General features: G+C 38.0%; 1 protein-coding gene across 2 annotated transcripts in view; it reads right to left on the bottom strand.

Annotated features, from left to right (window-relative positions):
* The window catches only part of LOC150087028 (DET1 homolog), a 93,093-nt gene extending 78,242 nt beyond the window's left edge, over window positions 1-14,851 (bottom strand). For both annotated transcript variants that reach the window (XM_090371758.1, XM_090371761.1), the window contains exon 1: window positions 14,738-14,851. The gene's annotated coding sequence lies outside the window, so the exon portion shown is untranslated. The remainder of the gene's footprint in view (window positions 1-14,737) is intronic.
* Between the last annotated feature and the right edge of the window lie 2,875 nt (window positions 14,852-17,726).

Below are 17,726 nucleotides of genomic sequence, written 5' to 3'. Positions count from 1 at the left end.
TCCCATGCACTTTTCTTCTCTGCGACGAGTCTCATTAGTTTATCTGACATCCGTTTAAGCCTAAATCTTAAACAGTATATAAAGTATATGCTGAGTACATGGTGAAGATAATAGTGCTTATGCAACATATATATGTGTGCATGTGTATAAAAATGGAGCCCGGGAGGGAGAGAGGAGGGGGAATCTATCCAATTATGTTAAAGGAGGCAGCAAAAGCGCAAACAAATCTTCTGCCTCAATTATGAGCGTGTCGTTGGATTCAGGGGAGGATCCCTATGAACTGAAGATATAGTATGAATCAGAGCTGTACTGCTCAATATGTTCTACGTTGATAATAATATTAGTAAAATAATAAGAGGAGTTTACCTCAATATAGTGCGTAGAACACTTCCCTATGATACCCTCCAGAAATATTAAAACGGAAAAAAACGAAAAAAATCGACAACTTACCCGTACATTAGAGTAAAATATAAATAATTAAATAATCAATTTAACACAAATCAAATCAATTTAAAACAATTAAAAATCAAATTAACGCAATTAAAAGAATCTAACGAAAATATTCAAAACGATTTTCCTTCCTGAAGCTGACAACGCTTTTCGACCGTATGATTATCTTTAATCAATTTCTTAATGCCTATAAATATTCAACGACGGATTCTGCTTTGGACTCAGAAATACAAATATTAACTAGCAGATTCTTGAACAGGGGTTATTCCATTACCACAATAAACCGAATTAGGGTACAAGCTAAGGATAAGATACAAAATACTACACCAATCAACAATAGTAATATCAAAAAATACTTTATTTCTGTCCCATATGTTGAACAGTGGCACAAACAGCTTAACAGATTCTTTAAAGATACCGAATTTAAAATTGTAGCTAGGCCAATACGGAAGTTACACACTATACTGAACAATCGCTCGGTTCTTTCAGCATTCGCAACACAAATTAATGATCTGGTATACAACATTTCTTGCGGTGATTGCGACTTGTCTTATCAAGGTTCGACCCGATTTTCTCTTAATATTCGTGTAAATCAACATGAAGCCTCAGTTCGTGCTTCTCGTTCAGCAGCGTCAGAATTAGCCTTTCATGCCATTAACGAAAAACATACTTTTTTATTTAACGAGGCCAAAATACTTAACGTTCAACGTAATTATACGTGACTATTAATTGCAGAAACCGTTGAAATTAAATTACACGAGAATTCTGTTAATGTTCGGCGGCCATATTTGATTTGATCTCCAATGCGTGGAACTTTACGTGCATGCGCTAAGACAAATAATCTCTATTTAAGTATCAGGTTAAACAGGTTTCGGTAATTTTCATTCCTGTGATCACGACATACGGTCGAAAAGCGTTGTCAGCTTCAGGAAGGAAAATCGTTTTGAATATTTTCGTTAGATTCTTTTAATTGCGTTAATTTGATTTTTAATTGTTTTAAATTGATTTGATTTGTGTTAAATTGATTATTTAATTATTTATATTTTACTCTAATATACGGGTAAGTTGTCAATTTTTTCGTTTTTTTCCGTTTTAATTTCTGGAGGGTATCATAGGGAAGTGTTCTACGAACTATATTGAGGTAAACTCCTCTTATTATTTTACTAAGAACTGGAGATATGCAAATATACATACTCTAATTTGCATGCGGGAGATCGAAGGGCTATATAATTATTCAGTCACCTGTTAACTTCTGTTCCAGGACAAATAAGTCACTGATTAAAAAAGTAATGCATGATCATTAGACAGGAACGCAGATTTTTTTAAGTGGCATTTTGTCACGGATTTTTTTAAGTGGCATTTTGTCAGACCAATTTGAATGGATAATATTAGTATTATTAGTAGTGGCAAATGATGAAAGAAAGCAAGATTATACAGCATCAGCCAAAAAAAAAGAAAAAAAAAAAAAACCTTTCTATTTCAATTATCCATCCTGTCCAACAGTTTGTCTAGTTCTTTCCTGAGTTTATTTAAGCTATCCACTTCCTCAATATCAGATGAAAACCTCAGACCTGAATTGTGAAAGGATGGTTGTATGACCATCAGTTTATCCAGCACACAATATGCTCTCTGTTTGCCCCAATTTCTGGCCAAAAAAACAAATCCTTGTGTGTGAACATGCACCCTACTCACCAGATCTAGTCCCTTGTGACTTTCTCTTCCCTAAACTGAAAAGTGTACTTAATGGAACCCATTTTCAGTCTACTGAAGACATTCAGAAAAAAATGATCAAAGTGTTAAAAATGCTTACGGATGATAACTTCCAGAAATGTTTCTGTGCTTGGAAGAAATGTATGGAACAATATGTGCAAGCCCAAGGTAATTATTTTGAAGGGAATAACTTGTAAGGTAGTGGAAGTTGATAGCCTAAATAAATTTAAGGCTGAGCTGGACAGGTATTTGGAACGAACGAAGGAGTGAACTGGAAGCATTTTTTTTTTTCTTTTTTTTGGCTGATGCTGCGTAAGCTTGCTTTCTTGCATCTTATAATACTAAAGGTACAAAATATTTCAAAAGACTTATTATTTGATAGCCATAATTTGTATTTTTAAGCATTACATCACGTTTCTCAAGAGGGAGCACCATCAATAAAGTCAATTTGTTTAACAAGTTCATATTAATTAGCATCGATATTGTAAATGAATCATGATGTAAATTTCTCTTAACAAATGAAACAAGTTACATCTTTTAAAAACAAAGAATTACCCTGAAATTTAGTGATATTAATTAATGTCAATTTTATAAATGATGATCACCATTAAAGGGTCAAATAAAAAGCTGCTGTAATTCAACTAACTCATCACTAGACGTTCAAATGGAACAGTCCAGATTAACAATTTTCCCAACTAATACTGTTTAAATTTGATGAACAAAATATAACAAAGCTCTCAATCAATATGCTTGAAAAAGATTGACTGACGGGAAAATGGTTGCCCTTGTGAGGGCATCATCAGGCATTCCTACTACAATGTTAAAGGAGAAAGAACATATCACTCTTTACCCATTTATGAGTACAGTACATTCCACAGATCTATGCTTTCATGTACACTAGGAAGCAAACTGGGATGTACACAGATCTATGTTTTGAAGGCCACTGCAAACAATGTGTCTGCTAATAATGACATTAAGAGTAGGAGACTGGCAGAATTACTTAACAAGTACAGGTCACTGTTGAAAAAAAAGCCGTGAATTAGGGTTGAATTTGAAAGTGTCTGCAATTCCGCCCAGACACGATAGGAGGGAGTATATGATGAGAGCCTTGTGGATCAATCCGGCCCTGGAAAGATTGTGCAAGGCTCAAGGGGTAGAATTTTTTTTAGCCTGGTCTGTACTTGTTAACAGAAGGGACTGCTTCTACAGAGATGGGATACACTAAATAGAAAGGATGCAAGAATATTTGCTGATGCTATCGAGGCGGTGTTAGGTGGGTCGGAAAACTGCTAGCTTGGGGGGGATACAAGGACAAATAGATTAACAGTAGCCACTGGCAGAGGTGAAAGTGATTCTTGCACTGCTTCTATTGGAATGCGCAGAAGCCTGGAAAACAAGATGCAGGATATTTCAGAGACTGCTGGGAGTCATTGCGGTACAAGTAAACACATGGGTTGTGTTAGGATAGCTAAGAAAAAGAACAGGTGCATGTATACTTGCGTGTACACCAATGCTAGGAGTTTGGTAAATAAATTTGATGAATTTGAGATATTGCTTAAAGCATCAAAGACGGATATTGTTGGGATATCAGAGACGTGGTGTCACACAGATATAAGGAATGCAGAACTGGAATTTGGGGAGTACAACGTCTACAGAAAGGATAGACAGGATAGGAAGGGAGGAGGGGTTATGCTATTAGTTAAGAAACACATAAAATCCAAGGAAGTGAAGCCAGTCGACATCGCTGGACAGTGCAGTGTTGAGTCAGTTTGGTCTGACATAATCATTGGGAGATCAAACTTGAGAGTAGGAGTGTGCTATAGGCTTAATGACTCTGATGAGTATAATAAGAAACTGTACAGGGAAATAGAGTGGGCCAGTAAATCAGAGAGTCTTATAATGGGGGATTTTAATTTCCCAGATATTGACTGGAATTTGTGGGTTGGTCAATCACACACTAGCAAGGCTTTTATGGATTTATTGGATGATTGTTTTCTACATCAGCATGTTCAGGAGGCAACTAGAGGGAGTAATACTCTTGATTTGATTATCAGCAGTGATTCTTCATGCATTAAGAATCTTCAGATAGAGGAACCACTAGGTGGCAGTGATCACAGTGTGCTGAAGTGGGATCTACTCAAAGAGGTAACTACCATCAGGGTAAGGGGAAGGGTTATTGCTTTTGTAAAGGCGACGATGGTCTGAGACAGTATTTAAATTCTATACAGTGGGACCAACTGATGATGTTACCAACAACAAATTCAAAATGGGAAGCATTCAAAGAACTTATCTTGGAAGATATACTAGGCTTTACGTACCAACTAAGAAATGTTGTTCAAGGTTTAGGTCTAAATGGATGTCAGATGAACTAATGAGACATAGGGCAGAGAAGAAAAATGCATGGTATACATATAAATTAACATGTGACACAGAAGCCTATTATAGATATAAGTTGCAAAGGAGGTTAGGTAGGTGAAGGCAGATTACGAGAAATATTTGGCAAGGGATGCAAAGAAAAACAGCAAAGAGTTCTTTACTTATGTAAACTCGAGAAGGAAAGGGATGAATCAGATTGGTCCACTTGATATCGATGGTTCAACTGTTGATGATCCTGCTCAGGTAGCTAACAAACTAAATGAATATTTTGCATCGACATTCATACATGAGGAGTTATTCAGCGAGGGGAATGCCAGAGGTGTATTCAACTCTGGCAGTAAGCTAGATAATCTTGTAATAACCGAGAGTAAAGTGGAGGAGAAATTGTTGAAGATAAACACAAGAAAGGCACCTGGGGTGGATGGGATCTATCCAGTTATATTAAAGGAGGCAGCAAAGGAAGTAAGCAAACCCTTAGCCATAATTATGAGAGCTTCCTTGGACTCAGGGGAGGTACCCATAGACTGGACATGTGCAAATGTGACGCCAATTCACAAAGGAGGATCAAAGGCTGACACAAGTACAAGTAATTATAGACCCGTGAGTTTAACTTCTGTTCCAGGAAAATTAATGGAGGCACTAGTTAAAGAAGCACTGCAGGATCATCTAGACAAGACTTCAGTTAAAGCTTGAACACACCATGGTTTTGTTAAGGGGAAGTCTTGCCTGACCAATTTGATTGGATACTATGATGCAGTCACAAAGGAACTGGATGCAGGGAATAACTGTGATATTATATACTTGGACCTTAGAAAGGCTTTTGATACTGTTGCACATGGAAGACTGCTGCACAAATTGGAGCAGTGTGGCATTGGAGGCAAATTGCTGCTATGGATAAAGGGATGGTTGAGTGGGAGAAGACAGAGTGGTAATCAATGGATACTGCTCATTGTGGACTAATGTTATTAGTGGAGTCCCTCAGGGTTCAGTATTGGGTCCATTATTGTTTTCTGTATTTATAAATAATATTGATGATAGTATATCAAGCTTAATGTCCAAGTTTGCAGACGATACAAAGATTGTCAGGGTTGTTAAGGACACTACTGACACTACGCTGCTGCAACAGGATCTGGAAAGGTTGAGCAGATGGGTGGAGAGGTGGCAAATTAAGTTTAACATTGACAAATGTAAAGTACTACATATGGGAAACAGCAACCCCAGAGCAGTGTAGTACTACACTGACAGTGGTAGAGAATGAAAAGGACCTGGGGGTAATTGTGCAGGCAGATATGAAGTTTTCTGAGCAGTGCAGAGGGGCTGCAAGAGTAGCACATGGTGTCTTATCAACGATATACAGGAATTTTTCTAGCAGGGATTAGGAGGTGATTACTCCCTTGTATAAGGCAATGGTCAGGCCACACCTTGAGTACTGTATACAGATCTGGAGGTCTCATTTCAAGAAGGTTGTTGTTGTTGTTTTTTAGGTTTATTGGTGCATCAGCAACTTAGGCTATAATGCACCAATTACTGTCTGGTATTTCCTTCGTTTTTCTTACAGGAGATAGCAGTTCAGATAAGGTGATATTTATTAATAAATTTTAGAAAAAAAAATTTCATCCATGTTCTCTCGATTTCCTAGGACACACTGTAGCGTTAAATGATTGTAATTATGAAAATTAGAGGAAAATGCTGTTTTCCGTTCTTTTTGATATTGCGGGCATTCTATGATGATATGCTTTACTGTTAGTGGGCATAAACAATTACTGCATTGTGGAGGGTCACTGTTTGTTAGTAGATAGCTATGAGTGAGGAAAGTATGACCGATGCGTAATCTGGCTAGAATAGTTTCTTCCTTTCTGTTTCGTCTCAGGCTGAATTGCAACTGTTTAGGTTCTCTCTTGATTTCAAAAAGTTTATTATTTGTCTGATCTTTCCACATGTATGTCCATACTTCTTTATATGTCTGTTTGATAAAGGACTTATGATCACTATAAGGAGTCCTGAAATTAGAGGGCATCACATTTGTAGCAATTTTAGCAGCTAAATCTGCCTGCTCGTTTCCTAGGATTCCAACGTGTCCAGGGATCCAGCAAAATATTACGAGCTGTCCACGTCATTGAAGTGCTAATAACTGTGCTAAAATTTTCTGTATCAGAGGATAACTAGGGAAGGATTTACACTGTAGAGCATTAACAGCACTTAACGAGTCCGTATATATGATGGATTTAGTGTACGAGGCTTCTTTTATATTCTCTAGGGCTAGTAGAATACCATATAACTCTGAGGTATAAGTACTGCATTCTGGTGGGAGCTGTCTGGAGATGGTGGCATTTGGTAGTACTACAGCTGTGCCAACTTTATTACCAGTTTTGGATCCATCTGTGTATAGCTGAATGAAGTTGCTAAATTCGGTGGAGTGAGCCATATGTATTTGTCTAATGTTGATATCGGGGGAGTTATTCTTTCCCCATTGCTGAAAAAGTCTATCAATATGTACTGTAGCCATGGAAAGCCATGGCTGGGTTTCCATGCTAGTATCCTGGAGAGTGTTATTTCAAGAAGGATGTAGAGCTGCTGGAACAAGTACAGAGAAGGGCAATAAGATTAGTGAATGGAACAAAGGGTTAAGTTTTGCAAATTACAGTGTCTGGAGACTAGGCACCGGCGAGGTGATCTGATAGAGGTGTATAAAGCCTTGAATGGTTTGAGCATGCTCAATGCTGATGAAATTCTGTCTCTTGCTCAAAAAAAAAAACTTCCACATCACCCATCTGTTCATTCGAAATACCTGTCCAGCTGAGCCTTAAATTTATTTAGGCTATCAACTTCCACAACAAGGGATGGAAGTCTGTTCCACCAACCAACTACCCGCTGGCTAAAGGCAAATTTCCGCACATCTATCCTACATCTGCCTTTCCTCAATTTGAATTTATGCCTTCTCAGGTGATTATTCTGAGCAAGAGGAAGAATCCCATCAGCATTGAACATGCTCAAACCATTCAAGACTTTATACACCTCTATCAGATCACCTCGTCGGTACCTAGTCTCCAGACACTGTAATTTGCAAAACAATTGTGAGTCAGTAATTTGCAACAAACTGCTCTGGAGGACAACAGTCATCCATATGACCACTCTTTATAAATCCAGTTTCATCTTTGGAGTGCAGCATTCTTGTTTGCTGCATAATCATGCAATTACTTTATTCATATCTAGTTATTATTCTGGTACAATTCAATTCTAGAGTGAAACACTGCTGTTTGATGTGGTAATCACTTAGTGATTACAGAGCAATCATTTTGCTCAATCATGCTGCATTCTAAAAGAATTAGAATAGGTGACTTTCGTGCTGAGAGCAAACTTCTAGAATGGATTAATGAATATACAGATTATGAGCATAAATGAGCATAGATGAGCATAAATGAGCATTATACACCTAAATGAGCATAGGAAAGGCAGGCAGGTCAGCTATCCTGACCTGCCTGCCTTTCCTATGCCTGGACATTGAGTGGGAGGGGCACTGAAACAGAGTAATGAGTTAAAGAAAAGAGGGATTGGAGGGGAAAGGTGGGCTGTATTTAAGGCTCAGTAAGGATGTTTGTTCTAGGGCCCTAGAACCAACAACCTTACTGAGCCCAATTAATGACCCTGGAACTAAATAATTATGAAGATGGAGATGACAATGTTGAAGCTGACAGTATTTTATGTAATGACTAAGATTCTGCTTAAACTAGATAACACTAGAAAAATCACTCTTAGTGAATTTTTCCTAATTCATAACAATGATGTGTGCTTAAGACATTGGTAGAACACTTTGGAAAAGGTAAAAAAAAAAAAAAAAATGTATTATTTTGTTTATAGACATGAAGACTTTTTTTACTGAAGGTGAACTTAAGTAAAAAAAAGTCCATGTCAATAAACAAAATAATTCATATGAATTGCCTTTTGAGAATTTTTTTCTTTCACTTTAAAGAGAAAAAATCGAAATGTAGAAAATGGCAAATTTCTGGTGAAATATTTTGTGGAATACTTTGGTAATTCTCGCAGAACAGCTCAAACTGTCTACACAGAAGCTCTACAGGTAATTAGTCTACACCAGGAGTTCTCAAAGGAGGTGAAAATTGGTTTTTTGGGGGGCAAAAAAATCATGGGTATTACAATGGTTTGTGGCCCCTCCAAAGTTCAACCCAACCCGACATTTTATTCCTTAATATTTAATTTCTCTCATTGGGTTTTCTTTTCCCCTGAGACAACTGATTTTTAACATATAGGTATATTTTATTAGGAGTGAGTGAGAAATTTTGATAAAAGGAAGATAGTGGGCATGATTTAATTCAACCACCTTTTCTTAGGCATTAAATGCCTCAGTGCTTTCAGAGATAACTAAGTGATTACACAGGCACAAAGGCCAAGGATTGCAGAGACGTACCGTCTCTGCAATCCTTGGCCTTTGTGCTTTTCCAACAGCTGCGACCTTTGCAGCAGCATGGTGGACGTGGTTTATTTATTTATTCTTTTGTTTCGCTTGTCAATACATGAGGCATGAATGGAAGGAGGAAATGTTTCAGTCTACTGTTTCTACTTTCTAAGTGACAATTAGTATTGATTTATTGTTTCCTTGTGGAAGTTGTTTATTTTTGATCCACAGTGCTTTTGTTAGTGACATGGGCTATGAGAGTTAAATAAAAATAGTCTATATTTTATTATTTAATTCTTTGTAGTTATTCAACCCATCATCAATCATGTCAAGTGCTGAAAGGAAAAAGTGTTGACAGTATCTGGATGAATTTAGCTTATGGTTTTATTGAAAGCCCAATCAACTCAAGACAGCCCATGTGTCTTATGTGTAATAGTTTTTTTCAAATGAGGCTATGAAACCATCAAGCCTTTTGGATAACTTAAAAAGGAAACATCCTGATAAAGTTGGTAAACATACTGAATATTTTAAAAATTTTAAAAAGAATTTTGAGCAACGTAACACTGTTACTTCCTTATTTAAGAAGAACACACAAAGAAATGACGATGGAATGACTGCATCTTATAAAATTGCAGAAATCATTGCAAAACCTGGTAATGCTCATACAGTTGCTGAGACTTATACGACCAGCATCAGAGACTGTAATTTCAACAATGATGCATCAAAATCCTTCCAGTATATTAAAAACATTGCCATTGAGCAATGATTCAATTCAAAGACAATTTGATGAGATTAGCATTAGTAGAGGCATTTGATGCAAGAAAGCAAGCTTATGCAGCATCAGCCAAAAAAAAAAAAAAAACCCACTTCCACTTCACCCCTCTGTTCGTTCAAAATACCTGTCCAGCTGAGCCTTAAACTTATTTAGGCTATCAACCTCCACCACAAGGGATGGCAGTCTGTTCCACCAACCAACCACCCGCTGGCTAAAGGCAAATTTCCGCACGTCTATCCTACATCTGTCTTTCCTCAATTTGAATTTATGCCCTCTCAGGCGATTTTTCTGAGCTAGAGGAAGAATCCCATCAGCGTTGAGCATGCTTAAACCATTCAAGGCTTTATACACCTCTATCAGATCACCTCGCTGGTGCCTAGTCTCCAGACACTGTAATTTGCAAAACTTAAGCCTTTCCTCGTAAGAGCACCCCTTTGTTCCATTCACAAATCTTGTTGCCCTTCTCTGTACTCGTTCCAGCAGCTCTACATCCTTCTTGAAATGAGGCCTCCAGACCTGTATACAGTACTCTAGGTGTGGCCTGACCATTGCCTTGTACAATGGAATAATCACCTCCTTATCCCTGCTGGAAAAATTCCTGTATATCATTGACAATACTCCATGAGCTACTCTTGCAGCCCGTCTGCACTGCTCAGAGAACTTCATATCTGCCTGCACAATCACCCCCAAGTCCCTTTCATTCTCTACCACTGTCAGTGTAGTACCACAGAGTTGATACGTTGCCCTGGGGTTGCTGTTTCCCATGTGTAGTACTTTACATTTGTCAATGTTAAACTTCATTTGCCACCTCTCAGCCCATCTGCTCAACCTTTCCAGATCCTGTTGCAGCAGTGTAGTGTCAGTAGTGTCCTTGACAACCTTGCCAACCTTTGTATCATCTGCAAACTTGGACATTAAGCTTGATATACCATCATCAATATCATTTATAAATACAGAAAACAATAATGGACCCAACACTGAGCCCTGAGGGACTCCACTAATAACATTAGTCCACGATGAGCAGTGTCCATTGATTACCACTCTCTGTCTTCTCCCACTCAACCACCCCTTTATCCATAGCAGCAATTTGCCTCCAATGTCACACTGCTCCAATTTGTGTAGCAGTCTTCCATGTGCAACAGTATCAAAAGCCTTTCTAAGATCCAAGTATATAATATCAAAGTTATTCCCTGCATCCAGTTCTTTTGTGACTGCATCATAGTATCCAATCAAGTTGGTCAGGCAAGACTTCCCCTTAACAAAATCATGCTGTGTCTGAGCTATAACTGAAGTCTTGTCTAAATGATCCTGCAGTGCTTCTTTAACCAGTGCCTCCATTAATTTTCCTGGAACAGAAGTTAAGCTCACAGGTCTATAGTTACTTGTGTCAGCCTTTGATCCTCCTTTGTGAATTGGGGTCACATTTGCACATTTCCAGTCTATGGGTACCTCCCCTGAGTCCAAGGAAGCTCTCATAATTATGGCTAAGGGTTTGCTTACTTCCTTTGCTGCCTTCTTTAATATAACTGGATAGATCCCATCCACCCCGGGTGCCTTTCTTGTGTTTATCTTCAACAGTTTCTCCTCCACTTTACTCCCAGTTATTTCAAGATTCTGTAGCTTACTGCTAGAGTTGAATACACCTCTGGCATTCCCCTTGCTGAATAACTCCTCATGTGTGAATGTCGATGCAAAATATTCATTTAGTTTGTTAGCTACCTGAGCAGGATCATCAACAGTTGACCCATCAATATCAAGTGGACCAATTTGATTCATCCCCTTCTTTCTAGAGTTTACATAAGTAAAGAACTCTTTGCTGTTTTTCTTTGCATCCCTTGCCAAGGATTTCTCGTAATCTGCCTTCGCCTGCCTAACCTCCTTTGTAATTTGGTTGCATATCAACTTGTATCTATCATAGGCTTCTGTGTCATGTGTTAATTTGTAAGTATTCCATGCATTTTTCTTCTCTGCCATATGCCTCATTAGTTCATCTGACATCCATTTTGGCCTAAACCTTGAACAATATTTCTTAGTTGGTATGTAAAGCCTAGTAGCTTCCAAGATATGTTCTTTGAATGCTTCCCATTTTGAATTTGCTGTTGGTAACATCATCAGTTGGTTCCACTGTATAGAATTTAAATACTGTCTCAGTCCATCGTAGTCGCCTTTACGGAAGCAATAACCCTTCCCTTTACCCCTAATGGTAGTTACCTCTTTGAGTAAATCCCACTTCAGCACACTGTGATCACTGCCACCTAGTGGTTCATTTATCTGCAGATTCTTAATGCATGAAGAATCACTGCTGATAATCAAATCAAGAGTATTACTCCCTCTAGTTGCCTCCTGAACATGCTGATGTAGAAAACAATCATCCAATAAATCCACAAAAGCCCTGCTAGTGTGTGAGTAACCAGCCCCCAAATTCCAGTCAATATCTGGGAAATTAAAATCTCCCATTATAAGACTCTCTGATTTACTGGCCCACTCTATTTCCCTGTACAGTTCCTTATTATACTCATCAGAGTCATTAGGCCTATAGCACACTCCTACTCTCAATTTTGATCTCCCAATGCTTATGTCACACCAAACTGACTCAACACTGCACTGTCCAGCGATGTCGACTGGCTTCACTTCCTTGGTTTTTATGTGTTTCTTAACTAATAGCATAACCCCTCCCCCCTTCCTATCCTGTCTATCCTTTCTGTAGATGTTGTACTCCCCAAATTGCAGTTCTGCATCCCTTATATCTGTGTGACACCACGTCTCTGATATCCCAACAATATCTGCCTTTGATGTTTTGAGCAATACCTCAAATTCATCAAATTTATTTACTAAACTCCTAGCATTGGTGTAAACGCAAGTATACCTGCACCTGTTTCTATTCTTAGCTACCCTAACACAACCCATGTGTTTATTTGTACCGCAATGGCTCCCAGCAGTCTCTGAAATACCATGCATCTTGTTTTTCAAGCTTCTGCTCATTCTAATAGAAGCAGTGCAAGAATCTCTTTCACCTCTGCCAGTGGCTACTGTCAATCTATTGGTCTTTGTCTCCCCCCCAAGCTAGCAGTTTTCCGACCCACCTAACACTGCCTCGATAGCATCAGCAAATATTCTTGCACCCTTTCTATTTAAGTGTATCCCATCCCTGTAGATTGCAAAACCTGGTAATGCTCATACAGTTGCTGAGACTTATACGACCAGCATCAGAGACTGTAATTTCAACAATGATGCATCAAAATCCTTCCAGTATATTAAAAACATTGCCATTGAGCAATGATTCAATTCAAAGACAATTTGATGAGATATCAGCTGATATTGAAGAGCAGCTAATTGACAAACTAAACACAAGAAAATTTACTGACAATAAGGTCCTTCTAAGGGCATACGTTCATTATTTCATTGATGATTTTAAATTACAAGGAGAGATGTGTTGTTTGTAAAATCTACAGAAACTGACCATACTGGAGCATATATTTTTGCTGCTGTAAAAACACGGTTTGATGAAAAACAAGTACCATTGGAAAATTTGGTATCCTGTGCCATTGATGGTTCTACCTCCATGGTTGGAAGACAAAGGAAGTATATCCCAAAGTTCTTGCAATACACTGCATTGTGCACCGACATCATTCGGTTGCAAAAAATATTAGTCCAGTTCTTTATCAACCTCTCAGTATAGTTATTAAAGCCATCAATAAAATAAAGCCACACAGCAAATATGATCACCTTTTCAGAAATTTTTTGTTGTTAATGAAACAGTATGCGAGGCTTCTTTTACATACAGAAATCAGATGGCTTTCTAAAGTAAACTGTCTAACATGATTTGTAAACCTTTTTGATAAGATAATAACAATAATAATAATTATTATTATTATTAGATAATAATAGGTATGCAAGAGTTAGCTGAAATCAATGAATCTGTCACCGAAAATGATCTTAAGAATTATTCAGATCTTTGTGTTTTTTAAAAGGTGAAATGAAAAATAGATTTTCAGATTTATTTTCTTTTGAAGTGAAGCCATGGATGTGAGATCCAGTTAGATGCAATGTCGGGTCTGCTAGTGAAAAAATTCGAGAACTCATTGAATTAAAAATGTAATGAAGAATGCAAATATAAATTCGAAAAAGGTGGAATGGCTAAGTTGTGGGGATCAAAAACAACTAAACTTCTTTATCCAACAATGTGGTCTGAAACGGCCAAAGTAGCTCCTTGTTTTCCAATGTCTTATGTGGTTGTATTTACTGAACTAAAAGTGGTTTTAGTTCAGTAAATAAAATATTAACAGAGGAAAGAAATAGAATTGATATATGTTCAAGAGAAGACAGAATTAAACTTACTAACTTCATACCTAACATCGAACTTTTAGCTAAGAAGCATCAGGCTCAGGGATCCCATTGAATAAAAAGAGCAAGTATAAAGTATTTTCTTATTTAAAATTTAATGGGAGGGGGCGATTTGGAAAAAAAAAAATGTCTAAAAAAGCCCTATAGGGGGCGATAATTAAAAAAAGGGTTGAGAAACACTAGTCTACATCTACAAATAATTTTGGTTATTAAAACCTGTACAAAGTCAAATACTTTAGAAAGTCATTACGTTGTTACACACATGCACAGCTTAATCACACAAATGCTTGGTATGCATTACCTTTTTAATTCCATTTTGGTTTATCATATTAAGTTCATTTGTGGGTGCAGAGCCATGCAGGTACATACCAAATCACCGTAAAGAAAATTCTCTTGAGACACTCGACACTGAATTTGCCGAAAAATATTTCCACCCTCAAGATGTTTATTTTGGCTCTTCAACACTGTGGACCTCGGTGTATATGATCAAAAATTCACCAATAAATGACAAAAACAACCAATGTATACATAAAATAGGAAACTTGTTTAGCCTCTTGCCGAACATAATCTAGGCCTAACGAGTATGAATTTAGATTTTAATTAACACTAAACAAATTCGCATATTTTTACAAATCGCCACAACTTTAAATTATAAAAGGACTCATTACCTTCTTTTTAAACGTTTGAAAGAAAAACGTTTAGCCTATTCAAAAAATTATTAACGATTACTGACAAACAATAAATGCGCAAATGTCTCGAAAATATGAATGACTTCGAGTAGTGTGAAGTCACGTTTCGACATCTGAATTAACAGTGAATGAACGCGTTCAGCATATTTCATAAAAAAATGTTTCTATTGTATATAACGTGACGATACTCCTTGAACCCAAAGAAAGCTATAAACATATCGCATCACAAAAGGCAAAACTAAAATCTGCGCTTGTAACGACAAAAAATTCATACTATTATTGCATCCATTCATGCTATTTATTAGTCATTCTAAATGTGAAAAACGAAAACAAAACATAAAAATTAAAATTCAATTAATGTGTATATATACCTACTTTTTAAATTATTTAAAAAAAAAAAAAGACTAAATGTTTCTCGTAATCACTGGCACTTTAAAATTGTTCAATTATGACAATTATTTTCAAGAAATTACATCAATATGCGCATCAGGCTTAATGTCGAAGTTTGCAGATGATACAAAGATTGGCAGGGTTGTTAATGACAGTAATGGCAGTGTGCTACTGCAACAGGATCTATATAATTTGGGCAGATGGGCTAAGAAGTGGCAACTGAAGTTTAACCTTGACAAATGCAAAGTACTGCATATGGGTAGAAGTAACCCCAGAGAAACGTACCAACTGTGTGGTACTACACTTAAGGTGGTAGAAAATGAAAAAGACCTGGGAGTAATTGTGCAGTCAGATATGAAGTTTTCTGAGCAATGCAGACAGGCTGCCAGGGCAGGTCATGGGGTTTTGTCAATGATATATGAGAATTTTGCTAGCAGGGAAAAGGAGGTGATTATCCCTCTGTATAGGGCAATGGTCAGGCCACGCCTTGAGTACTGCGTACAGGTCTGGAGGCCTCATTTTAGGAAGGATGTAGATTTGCTTGAGCGTGTACAGAGAAGGGCAACAAGATTGGTGAGGAGAATGAAGGGATCCTCTTACCAAGAGAGGCTTAAGTTCTGCAAATTGCAGTGACTGGAGACTAGGCACCTGCGCGGTGATCTGATTGAGGTGTATAAGGCCTTGAATGAGTTGAGCACGCTGAATTCTGATGGGATCCTTCCACTTGTTCAGATTACGAACCTAAGGGGGCATAAATTCAAATTAAGAAAGGACAGATGTAGAATAGATGTGCGGAAATTTGCCTTTAGCCAGCGGGTGGTTAATTGCTGGAACAAACTTCCATCTGTCGTTGTGGAAGTTGATAGGTTGAATAAATTTAAGGAGGAACTGGACAGGCATTTGGAGGGAATGGTGTGATTTTTTTTTTGGCTGATGCTGCATAAGCTCATACACTTGCTTTCTTGCATCACATGCCACTACTACTACTACTACTACTACTACTACTGTTACTACATCACCGCAGATTTTGCATTACAGTATTTCGCTTTGGGTCTGTGATGACACAAAGAAGTAAGATATCTTACTACTCTTTGACACCAAGTATGGCCCAAACAGTTTTATTAAGTTATTAGCAACCATTTTTTCAACTGTAACAAATGTAAACACTTTACTATCGAACTTCTAATGCAGAAATGAAGATAAAATAACCACATAAGCGTCTACTTACACTTCTCGCCCGATGACAAGGAGCAGAGTCGTCCTGAAAGATGAAGTTACTTGGCAGGTAGAAATGGTCTCTGATGGTTGGCAGCAATTTGACTTCCAATAGAGCCAGGTATCCATTGGCATTTACGGAACCTTTTATAGACTGCAGGTGACCTACTCCGCGATACGAAAAGCATCCCCCATATCATTTGGCTGGTAGAGAATTTCGCTGTAGACACCATACAGTCTAGATGATATTGTTCACCACATCTACGGCAGATCGTTTGTCCCCAATCAGAGCCATGCAGGTTGAATTTCTTCTCATCCGAGAAAATAACTGACTTCCACTGCTCGGATGTCCATTTGACATGCTCCTTACACCAAAATAATCGGGCTTTTTCATTTTTTTCTGTGAGGAGGGGCTTCTTCTTAGGACGACGGGCTACAAGTCCATTTTTGAAGAGACGTCTTCTGACTGTTACAGCACTTGCTACCACTCCTGTATGTTCTTCTCATTCTATTTTCAGCTCAGGCAAAGAAGCTTTACGGTTTTCAAGGCATAACCGCTTCAAAACGTGAGGAACGATGTCCTTCCCGTCATATTGCTTATAGAGTGTGCTGTAATCAGTCGACAGTGAGTAGATTTCTTTCCAAACTCAACAATACTGGTTCTGATGATAGGAAAAAAGGAACCGGACGTAAACGAGTCTTTACGCCAAATCTTTAATTATGAGAGTTTCCTTGGACTCAGGGGAGGTACCCATGGACTGGAGATGTGCAAACGTGACCCCAATTGACAAAGGAGGATCACCGGCAAACACAAGTAATTACAGACCTGTTAGTTTAACTTCTGTTCCAGGGAAATTAATGGCGGCACTGGTTAAAAAAAGCACTGCAGGATCATCTAGCCAAGACTTCAGTTAAAGTCGGACCCGGCATGGTTTTGTTAATGGGAAGTCTTGTCTGACCAATTTGATTGGATACTATGATGTGGTCACAAAGAAACTGGATGCAAAGAATAATTTTGATATCATATATTTGGATCGTATAAATGCTTTTAATACTGTTGCACATGGAAGATTGCTGCACAAATTGGAGCAGTGTGTCATTGGAAGCAAATTTCTGCTATGGACAAAGGGATGGTTGAGTGCGAGAAGACAGAGGGTGATAATTGATGGACACTGCTCTTCGTGGATTAATGTTATTAGTGAAGTCCTCCAGGGTTCAGTGTTGGGTGCATTGTTGTTTTCTGTATACAGGGTGATTCACTACCAGTGCGACAAACTTGCAGGAGGTGTAGGGGGCACAAAGACGAATCGGAATCACATAGCATTGCAGGGTCCGAAATGCCTTCGTCATGCGGTAGAGGACG

The sequence above is a fragment of the Mastigoproctus giganteus genome, chromosome 4 (assembly GCF_048544385.1).
Source record: "Mastigoproctus giganteus isolate SK-2022 chromosome 4, ASM4854438v1, whole genome shotgun sequence".
In the NCBI taxonomy this organism is placed as follows: domain Eukaryota; kingdom Metazoa; phylum Arthropoda; class Arachnida; order Uropygi; family Thelyphonidae; genus Mastigoproctus; species Mastigoproctus giganteus.
The sequence above is the reverse complement of the archived record's forward strand: the minus strand, read 5'-3'. Positions and strand labels throughout refer to the sequence as shown.